We start from the raw sequence: 12,202 nt of genomic DNA on the forward strand, positions 1-12,202 counted from the left end.
TGTTAAAAAACCTACGTAACTGTAGACATATCCTAATTTAAATAGTAAACCTTTAAAATCATAATTACCTTCCTGAGAATATATACAATGACAGGTACATGGGTTAAAAGATAATGGCTGCTCCCCATAACAAAATTCTTACTACTACACACACTTGACATGATGACACAGCATGGGGAACGGGTTATCTTGCTGAATTGTTAAAAAAGAATAGTACCTGTTATTTTTCTTTATATATAAATGACAACAAAGTTGAATATCACTTACCTAAAAGACCAGCAGGCATGTAGTCATCTGCTGTAAAATGTTTTTCACAGACAACACTGTATTTCCTTGGAATCCATGGCTTATTTGTACCTGGTTCAAGGCGTTTTATCGCTATTCTCCACTTCATATTCATCTTCTCATCTGACGGAAACTTGTGTCCACCTTTATTTGCTGAACACAGTGGAACAGAGCAATGCTGAGGCATTTTAAAGTTAGTTTTATCACGTTTGGAAACAAGACTGTAAAACAGGAAGTGAACTTCACGACTCATCACACAGTGCTGCCATCTGGTGAGGTAATGCGTCCTTAGTCCCATTATTACGTCGTTCACAGCGATTGCTAGCACCCACCAAAATGTGGGTGACGTAAGAGCAGTGTTTCTAAATGGTCATCGGCAAGCAAGTATTTACATACATCAATGACAGACTCTCTATTGGGGATTAAATCTGTTACTGTAGGGCATTCAAGGCAATAATGCTGAAGGTTGTTTGCATAGGGTAAGTCACACAGTTTACAGGAAGAGAACTGAGCATGTCTCTTGTCTCGTTCACCTGCCACACTGGTCTGTAGCCTAATCTAAGTCGAGCAGATACCACATTAAGTCTTCTAAGAATCCACGGCGGCGATACTTGTGGGGGCAATTGGCAAAGTGATCATAGTGCTGAATGGTCACACTCAAAGGTCGCTCGATATTCTCCGATGAGCAATAGGCAAATGGGCTGCAAACTGCAGCACGCATCTTGCGTCTGTAGAATGAGAGGGAAATAGGTGAAACGTCAGCTGCAGGTGAGGGCTGCCCGCAGGCTGTCTTGGCGAGTAGGTCCACCGTCTCGTTGTTAGTTATTCCTACGTGAGAAGGGATGCACATGAAGTGTATAACAAGGGAGTACTCAAGGGCTGTGGCTAGCTGAAATAGAATGTGAGTTACTAGGATATTGGATTCTGATTTTTGGGAAGACAAGGCACGGAAAGCAGATTGAGAGTCACAGATAATCAGGCCATTACTACCAATACGTAACAGTAGATTGACAGCATCCAGGAGTCCGTGGAGCTCGCAGGAAGTTGAGCTAAGAAAACCTGGTAGTCGGCGTCCAACATAGCCTTCATGGGGTGGAACCATACTAGGCGAGTAGATGCCACAGCCCGTGTTTCCGTCCGGTTGCAGCGACCCGTCTGTGTATATTGCATGGACAGCCGGGAGGGAAGAGGTCACTTTGGCGATGGTTTCTAGAGCTAGTTGCTTCTGTAGTAGGGGTAGGTCACTCCTGCAGGTTAATGTATAGGTGACAGAGGGGAGTGGAACCCTCCAGGGGGGCGGACTGTGAACAATATCCTGTCTAGGAATGTGAAATCCTATACTCTGTAGGTTTGTGCAAAGGGCTCTAATAAGGGCGCAACCACCAGGTTGGAGTCGGGGCCGAGGTGCGGTAGGGTCGAGAGACGTTCTGATGACATTCGAGTAGTGTGTGTGTGTGGGGGGGGGGGAGTTAATCTGTGGGGTGTGTAAGCATTTAACAGTGAAATATGTTACGTTAGCGTGTATTCGTTCCACCAGAGGAGATAGATGTAGTTACTGTAGTATATTGGCTATCCGAGTAGAGATTGGGCAACCCAATATGAGCCGCATAGCTTTATTTTGAAACTTACCGAGGGGGTCCAATGCTGATTTAGGTAGTTGACATAAGGCAGGAGAGAGATAATCGATGACTGAGCGGATAAATGCTACGTATATATTTCTTGCCACTGTTATGGAGATCCCAGCAGTGCTGTTGGTAAGCTCCTGAAGGGGTGTTAGGCGTTGTTGTAGTAGAGTCAATAGGTCATTAACAAGTGGATGAACACGCTGCCGTTCGGGAGTGGAGGGGGTGACGCGGACGGGTGTTCCCGGGTAGATATACTGCGTGCAGGGTGGTATAACGCTGGTACCCACTAGGAAAGCAGGGAATGTTCGTGGCTTACGGGGAGAGACGACCCTGCACTTTTCCGGGGAGATGATGAGACCACATCATAAAACGAGTGAAGAAAGTGTTGAAGATCTTCAGAGGAGGTCGAATGAATGCATATGTTGTCGGCATAAAATGTAACTTGGTTACCTGAGACATCGGGGAGTAGAGATAGAAGGCGATGCATGAGGACATTGAATAAAAATGGACTGAGGACACCTCCCTGTGGGGTGCCAAGGTCAAATCTCCTGATGGCACTAATAGCCCCTTTAAAGAGTACACGAGACGACCTGTTGCTCAGGTATCCTTGTACCCATCTCAAGAGATTCCCTTTGATTCCAAAATTTATAAGTTGATCGAGGATGATGTCCTTGTTTGCAATGTCAAAAGCGCTTTTAAGATCTACGGTAGGCCACAATACTGGTAGAGGAGAGGCGGGTGTATAATTCAAAGAGACAGTGATGCGGTGCGGCAGAAGCCATAGAGCCTAGTGGAGAGTTTGTCGTGGATGCGGAACATGAGGCGGTTGAGAAGAATACGCTCCAGCACTTTGCTAAAGCAGGACGTGAGAGAAATGGGTCGGAATTTGTCGAAGCCGGGTTTAGGAATGGGAATTATGAGACTGGTCGTCCAGGCTTGTTGAACATATCCATATCGTAGGCAGAGATTATAGAGACGGAGGAGGGGGTCACCTGGTACTTTCAGGAGAAGGCGGAGGACTGAGTATGTGATACCATCATCACCCGGAGCTGTCGGCCTATTGCTGGCAAGAGCACGGCATAATTCGGCTTTAGTTATGGGTATATTGTCCTCCTCATCTGATTCTAGCAGAGCTGCGGACAGACGAAGAGTGCGATGTATCGAATGAGTGGAGAGGGACTCCCTAATATGCGCTGGGAGATTACGGACACTGGATTGTTCAGACCAAGCCTCTATGAGGGCCTGTGCGTAATGAGATGGACTATGGTGAAGGCCACTGGGGGTCTTCTTTCGGATCACCTTGTTAATAAGTCTCCACATGGTTCCCACGCTCGTCTGTTGGTTGATGCCATTAGTGAATTCGTTCCAGGCGTCAGTGTGTGCACACTGTTGTATGGTTACCAAGGCGGAACTTGATTCTTGGTATTGTCGTAGAGTGTCGGGGTTAGGAGATCTCTGATATGCAAGGCCGTCTGCCTCTGCCTGTCTTTCTGCTGCTAGTATACGGTCATTGAACATCCAAGGTTGTACTCTCGTCTGGTGTTTGGTGTTTGGCCTGCGTACATAACGATCGAAAAAGTTGTGTGTGTAGGTGACAAGAGAGTTGTAAAGCTTTTCAGGAGATTCAAGATTAAACTTGGGGAGGTGTGCAGATACGAAGGAAACGTATATATATGCAAACATATACCAAAGGCTATTTCCCCCTACACGGGGGGTAGCCAAAAAGAAAAAGGCATAGAAACCACTCCCACCCATTCCATTTCCTATATATTCCACTCCCCTCCATCCTCCTCCCTCTTATCTTGGCACCTCCTGGATGACGGGTCATCCCTGCATCCTGTCCACTGCCCTGGGTCAGAAGTAGTGTCCCAAGACAGCACATCCACAGCAAGGCCGCTTCATAAATTCGGCAACCCCCCCCCCTCTCTCTCCTTCCCCCATGCAGAAAAGGAGAAGATGGGGAGAAATCCCTTCGGGCTGTGTAATTTTTTTGTTTTTTTTTTCTCATACACACTTCCTCACCCCCCATCCCCCACCCACTCCCCCTCATGCATCACAGCATCATCTATACACAACCCCTCTCCATTCATCCTTATCTTCTGTCCTCTCCTGCCCTTCCTCCACAGACATTCCTCTCTTTTGTAATGCCCCTTTCACCCCATCCATCCATCTCATCCTAGGACGACCCCTCATATTCACTCCTTCCACCTCTGCCTTCCACACCTCTTTTACTAATCTTTCTTCACTCATTCTTTTCATGTGTCCAAACCATCCTAATACTCTTTCATCAACCCTATCTCCCAGTTCACTTTCCACCCCTGTTCTCCTCCTCATCTCCTCATTTCTCACTCTATCCAGGCTAATAACCCCTATCATATTTCTCAGACATTTCATCTCAAACACATTCAAACTCCTTCTCTCTTCCTCTCTTATGTTCCATGTTTCTGCCCCGTACAATGCTGTTGGCACAATCACTCCTTCATATAACCTCCTCTTAGCATCCATTCCCAGATGTCTATTTCTCATTACACTTTTTAACCCACCAAGGCATTTACTCGCTTCTCTCAATCTACATTCTACCTCCACCCCCACTCCTCCATTTCCTGCCACATTCGTACCCAAGTATCTAAAACTATCCACTTCCTCCAGTCTTTCACCCTTAATACTCACTTCCAGCTAGCTGTCACTCACTCCCCTTGTTCATCTCATTACCTTACTTTTGCCCTCTGATCCTCTTACAAGCGCAGTGTCGTCAGCAAACAACAACTGGCTTATTTCCCACTTTTCTCCATTTTCTTTAATCATCTCCAACCCCTGACCCACTACCCTTTCATTCACCTCTCATACCACCCCATCCATGTAAAGATTGAACACCCACGGCGACATAACACATCCCTGACGAAGTCCCACCTTTACCTCAAACCATTCACTTTCTCCATTTCTAATCCTCACATAAGCTCTACTACTCTCGTAAAAACTCTTGACTACTCTTAACAGCTTTCCTCCTATCCCATATATCTGCAGTACTTCCCACAGTGCCTTCCTGTCTATCTTGTCATAAGACTTTTCCAGATCCATGAAAGCCAAAAAAAAACATCCTTACCTATTCCTATAGCTTTCTCACATATCTGTCTTACCACAAAAATCTGATATACACATCTCCTACCTGTCCTAAACCCATAATGTTCCTCAACAATTCCTCCCTCTGTTCCTCTCCTAATCCTCTCAATCAAGACCCTCCCATAAGCCTTCCCAACTACACTCGACAAGCTGATCCTTCTGAAACTATTACACTCACACTTGTCCCCTTTTCCCTTGTAAAGCAGAACTATACAGGCACTCCTACAGTCCTCCGGCACTCTAACCTCTGTCCAACAAACATTAAATAACCTCACCACCCAGTCCACCACCACTGTACCTCCTTTTTTCAGACATTCTGCATGGCATCCATCCAACCCAGGTGCCTTACCTGCTCTCATCATCTTAACAGCTGCTTTCACTTCATCCTTCCCTATTTCTCCTCCATTTTCCTCACTCATCACTCTCATTTTCTTAGCGTTTCCCACTGCAACTACCTTTCCCTCCCTATCCTCCTTCACATTTAGCAACTCCCTAAAATACTCTGCCCACCTTCCTCTCACTGCCTTCTCTTTCATTATCATCTCTCCATCTGCACCTTTTACCTTTTCTTCTCTACTTGATTCGCCTCCTTTTTCTCTTTTAATTTCCTTCCAAAACATCTTTTTATTGCTTGCAATATTTTCTGTCATACTCTTTCCCCATTTCACATCTGCTCTCCTCTTTGCTTCCTTTATCTTATGCTTAACTTCCCTTCTCTTTACTTTGTACCTCTCATACGATTTCCTCGTCCTAATTTGTAACCAATCTATGTATGCCTTCTTCTTCTCCTCTACACCTTTCTTTGCTTCCTCATCCCGCCACTCACTACCCTTCCTTCTATTTCCTCCCGCCCTCCTTGCTCCACACACCATCTTTGCACACCTTATGACTCCCTCCTTGAACCATCCCCATTCCTCCTCCACTCCTAGTTCTACTCTATCCTTTACTCTCTCCCACTCCTCTTTCAGCTTCTTCTTATACTCATTCTCCCTTTTTCTCTCATTTAAGCAGTTCACTCTAAGTACCTTCCTATCTTCTGCCCTTTTCCTCTTTCTCCACCTATTCTCCACTCTCAATTTATCTTCCACCAGAAAATGATCTGATACCCCCCCCCACTCTCTTCCCTTAGAACATGTGCATCCTTAACTCTTCCTACCATACTCCTGGTCACCACTATATAGTCCATTAATGCTCTATCTGCCACCCTTCCATCCACCACCCTCTCCCATGTGTACTTATGTTTGACTTTCTTCCTAAACACTGTATTTGCTATCATCAACTCTCTTTCAAGACACATCTCCACCATTATTTCTCCACTACGATTTTTACCTGGAATTCCATACTTCCCAATCACTCCGTCTATTGGTTCGTTTCCTACCCTAGCATTAAGGTCTCCCAATACAACTACATTGACATTTCTCCCTAATCCCTCTATGCAATCACTTATATCTACCCAAACATCCTCCCTTTCATCTACCCTCTTCTCACTACCAGGTCCATACGCACTTACAAAAACCCACATCTCCCTTCCCAGCTTCACCTTCATCCACATCAATCTTGATGAAACCTCTTTCCACTCCACTACCCGCTTACTTATCTCTTCACTTACTAGTATAGCCACCCCTTCTCTCCCTCGTCCCCTCTTCACTCCTGAGTACCTCCCAGCTACACTCTCAAACTCACAGTTGCCCTTTCCTTTCATTTTAGATTCACTCAAAGCCAACACATCCATCTTTCTTCTCACAAACATACTACCTATTTCTTCCCTTTTACTTTGTACCATATCCACGCACATTAAAAGATCCAAACCTTAGGGTACTGGTTTGGGTCACCTAGGGTAGGGTGTCTAACATAATCACCCATGTATATCATACCATGAGTCGTGGGAGTAGGAAGGGCTGCAGTATTCAGCTTACCAGGGGCAGAATAAATGTTACAGAGGCGAAACGTACCACTTCCTAGTGCAGCCTCAATAAGTTGGTAAATCGTGTCATTATCTTCAGAAGTGCTGAGTGGTCGATGCTGGATGGTAGATTGTATATAAGCAAAGAGTCCATTTCGAACGTGGTGAACATATGGAATATAACCACTAAGGGATGGAGCTGCCCCCCCCCCCCACAACCACCACCAGGGTGACGTCCAACAAAAGCTTCCTGGATAAAGATGACGTTTGGTTGATGACAGTTGACGTAGGCTCTAAGTGCAGCAATCTTCGCAGGTGTGGTTATACCACAAGCATTCCAAGAGAGGATGTGTAGCTGTGCGTTGTTATTGAACGTTATTCCTGCTATTTCGGAGGCCAGGTGAAACGACAGAAGAGGACGGGGCATTACCTCTTGTTTCTCCTCGGAGGGAACCGTCTACAGTGATGGCAATCATTTTCTCGAGGCGAGTAGCGAGCGAGTCAAATTTAACAGTAAGTGCAGAGGTTGACGTGATGTTATCCTGCTGGGAATCCACGAGCGATTTGAGTGTTGTATCGTTAACCAATAGTCGTGTAGACAAGGAGTCAAAGGCGGCCATAAGAGAATTAAAGCGAGCTTCAATACTATCCAATTGAGTTTCAATAATTGCAACACGATTTGTAAGGGAGATACACTGAGACTTGAGAGACTCTACGGCCTCTTGGAGCGTAATGATTTGTCGAGAGGCGGCAGCAGTGGATGGCGGCGGTGGTGGCGGTGGGGGTGGAGTTTGCGTACTCGGAGCCAAGCGTACTTACTTGGCACATCCATGTCATACATTAACCTCAGGCCTTTGGCATCGCGGGCATTTCCATTGCGACTTGTCTAGTGTAGGTGGTTTTGGTGAGTCTTTCGATAATGTCGAGGCAGAGGTAGGTACTGTGGTTGCTGTAGGAGTACAATGAGGGCAGGAACGTGAGTCATGTTCAGCTGAGCACCATACACACTTTTCATGGGTATTGCAATACCGAGAAATATCACCAATACCCCAACATTTGAAGCACCATGGTTTTTCGTCAGGCATTTTGGGGAGTTCACATGATGGTAGGCAAGGAAGGAAAAAAAAAAGTTAATGTGAGATGGTGGAGGGTCAGGTAGGCTCCACGTAATTACAAGGCTGTTGATGGGTACCTTATTCAGTAGAAAGCGGCGTACAGAATATACTTCTGTTAGTTCCTTAGCTAAGGATGGCTCAACATCAATAGGGCATCGAGTGATGAGATATGTGGGGAACTTGCGTGGTCTATCTACAGAATCTTGTATATCAAGAGGTAACGACAAAATCTCCCTATCCTTGACCTCATCTATGATGTCCTGTCGCGTCTCGATATGTAGACATAACTAGATGTGACAGCTGACATTTTGACCTCGGCTAGTTCTAGATTAAGACTTAACATTCTTACGACTTCGGAAAGCCATCGTAGTTTCTCATTAACTCCTGGGTTCCCTCTGAATTGCAGTTTGACATTCTCGGAACGGGGGGCAAAAGCAAGGGAAGGTGGGGGTGGGGGAGGGGTATTCTGCGTAGCAGGTCGTGATGAAATGGGTGTAGTAGTGTCTCGCAGAGGCAGAGCCTTGTCACTCTTGGTGGCCTTGGCAGCAGGAGATGACACTTCGCTATTGGCATCGGAATCGTTATCTATGCGACGCGACGCTTTGTGGAAGCGTTGGTGAAGTCCATAGGCTGGGGAGATGGATTGACAGGTGCCATTTGTCGGTGATCGTGATAACTAAGACGAGGCCAGTTTTTCAGTGACATGTCGTCATAATCATTTAATGCAAGATCCGCCTCAATGTTTGCAAGGGAGCCGGGACCTGTGTATTCCATTTTACGAGGCAAGTCTGCAGCGTTTGTAACTTGAGCAGCTTTACCAGGTGAGTGATGTGGCCATGATGTAGGTATCTGCGTCAAACACCTCGCACTGCGCATGCGCAAATGTGAGGAATTCGATCAGGGAGGCCCTCCCCGAGTATTAATCACTTTTTCGGCCAAGTTCCACAACAATCAAGTTCACTGATAACACTGCACGATGCACTGAGTTTTAACACGGCTTCCAGCCAACTCTGAATAAACGGGGGTCAGTAGCAGATCTTATCCAAGCAACCGCCACCTACTGTGTCCAACCGTTGCAGTCCAAGACCATGGTAATATCACACACACACACACACACACACACACACACACACACACACACAGTGAAACTCAAAAAAAAATGGAGAGTGGTGGACCTGAGGCTGAGAAAATGGTATATAAGGAAAAAGGAAACAAAGAAGACAGAAAAAGACGAGGCGAAAGGAAATTAAAAATAGCTTATACCAATATAGATAGAATAACTTCAGGAATGAATGAATTAAATGATTACCTGGCCTTAGAAAAACCAGACATAATGGGAATAGTGGAAACTAAATCAAAGTGTACTCCACCACCCAACACTGTGGGACAAGATTTATACAACCGCTGGACAAAGAACAGAAAGGATAAACAGGGTGACGGAGTATTAATTTTGACTAATAAAAATTTAAATATAACAAAAATAACTGAAGGAAAAAATAATGAAGAATCAATTATGATACAAGTTGAAAGCAAACATATGAAGAGTAGAACATTTGTAGTGGTGTATGTGCCCCCCAAAACAAAGTCCTGGACAGAGAGTGATTATTCCAAAATAATAGAAGACACAAAATACGAATTAAATAATATACTGAAGGACAGAGGAAATACAGTAATTATGGGTGACTTTAATTCAAAAGAAATATGTTGGGAGGAAATGACAGCGAAGGGTGGAGAGAACTCTGGGGCAACGTCCTGCTCGACATGACCATTGAATACACAATGACTCAGAAGATAAGGGAAAATACCAGATACAGAGGTAGTGAAGAACCATCAAGGCTGGAATTAATACATACGACAGAGCCTGAAATTGTCGATAAAATTTATTACAATACTCCGATAGGAAAGAGTGACCATGTACTAATAGAATTTGAGTTGAAAGAGCAAATGGATCAAAGCAGAAATGATAAACATAGAATAGGAAGACTAATGTACAACAAAACAATTTTGAGAAACTCAAACAATTATTTCGCAACGCGAACTGGGAAAAAATTCTAAATGAAGAAACAGGGATGGAAGAAAAATGGAATATACTAAAAGAAATTTACAATGAAGGAGTAAATAAATACATACCACAACAAAAAATGGAAAGAACATAGATGAAAAGCTGGTACAACAAAAGGTGTAGTGAGGCTAAGGATAAAAGAGACAAAGCTTGGAAGAAATGGAAAAGAGACAAGAAAACAAGCAAATGGCAAATGTACATCCAACTAAGAAATGAGTATGTAAAAATACGCAGAGATGAAAAGAGAAACTATGAAAAAAAATAGTAGAAAAATGCAAGGAAGAACCCAAACTATTTTACAGGTATGTAAATGACAAACTGAAGAACAAACAAAAAATAGAAAAGTTGCGCCAAGGTAAACATGAATATACAGAAGAACTGGAAATGGCTGAAATTATGAACAACCATTTCAAATCAGTATTCACAACAGAAAAATCACCTAACTGTGAGGAAATAGAGAGATATCCCCCTCAATGAAAGAAATAATTGTAACACAAAATTAAATCAGCGACCAAATCAAAACCCTTGACGTCAGAAAATCACATGGTCCAGACGGAATTGCAAATTAGATACTGAAAGAATGCATGGAAGAATTAACAGACAAAATATACAATATAATTAAATTCTCATTTAAAGAAGGAAAAATGCCACAAGACTGGAAGAAGGCAAACATTGTACCAAATTATAAGGGAGGAAACAAGGAAGACCCATCAAATTACAGACCGGTCTCCCTGACAAGCACAGTAGCAAAATTTTGCGAAAAGGTCGTCAAAAATAGATGGGTTAAACATACGGAAGAAAAAACGATATTGAATCCAAATAAATTTGGATTCAGACAAGGAAGATCATGTACAACAAACTTGATCTGCCTCTACTCAAGATTAATAGACATAATACAAGAGAGAGATGGTTGAGCAGACTGTGTCTTTCTGGACCTACAAAAGACATTTGATAAGGTACCACACAATAAACTAATAAGGAAGATAGAATTAATAGGTGGTATCAGAGGAAAATTATTGGAATGGATGAAAGACTTCCTGACTGGGAGGAAAATGAGAGTAGTAATTAGAGACAAATTCTCAAATTGGGAAGATGATAAGTGGTGTCCCACAGGGATCAGTACTGGCCCCGATCATGCTTGACATATACATAAATGGCATGAATGAAGGAGTAGAGTGTTATATGAATTTCTTTGCAGACGACGCAAAAATACTAAAGAATGTAAAAACGTAGGAGGATTGCAACTCATTACAACAAGACTTGGACAAGATCTGGAAATGGACTCAAAAGTGGGAAGTGAAATTCAATATCAAGAAATATAGTATAATTTAATTTGGAAAAAGTAAGAACAGAATATTGAGAGATTATGAAATTGGTGAAGAAGAGGTCAAAAAAGTAAACTCGGAAAAAGAAATACCTTGGAGTGATGATCAGCAAAGACATGACACAGGATAAGCATATTAATAAAATAGTCGAAGAAACCTATAATTCATCGAGGTCAATAAAAGTGGCATTTACCTGTTTGGACGAGGAAATTATTAAAAAAAAATTGCTACACTAACAAGACCAAAACTCGAGTACGCAACAACACTATGGACACCCAGTACCAAAAAATATATAAAGAAGTTAGAAAGAATTCAAAGAGCAACAACAAAACTGGCACCAACTCTTTCCAAAATGACATACGAACAAATACTGTCCAAATTAGAATGACCAACTCTGGAACAAAGAAAGGAAAGAGGAGACTTACTATCTATAGAATTATGAAGGGAATGGAAATCTTAGATAAGAATGACTTATTGAAATGGGACACTGGAAAACCAAGAGGACACAAAAAAAGGAAAGAAAAAAAAAAAAAGATAATTATAGAAGAGATCTGAAAAAATAGCTTCCCACACAGAGTGATAGATACTTGGAACAAATTGGACAAAGAAACAGTGTATGCAAACACCATTCAAGATGTTAAGAAAAAACTTGATGCTGAGAGATACAAAGACGGGTCACCACGAGCATAGCTCCCTTCCCGTATAATACAACCAGGTAAATACATAGTAAATACACAACACATTCACACAACTCTCACACTCACACA

Source organism: Oratosquilla oratoria, chromosome 44 (assembly GCF_046742065.1).
Source record: "Oratosquilla oratoria isolate Oo_2021 chromosome 44, ASM4674206v1, whole genome shotgun sequence".
NCBI lineage: Eukaryota > Metazoa > Arthropoda > Malacostraca > Stomatopoda > Squillidae > Oratosquilla > Oratosquilla oratoria.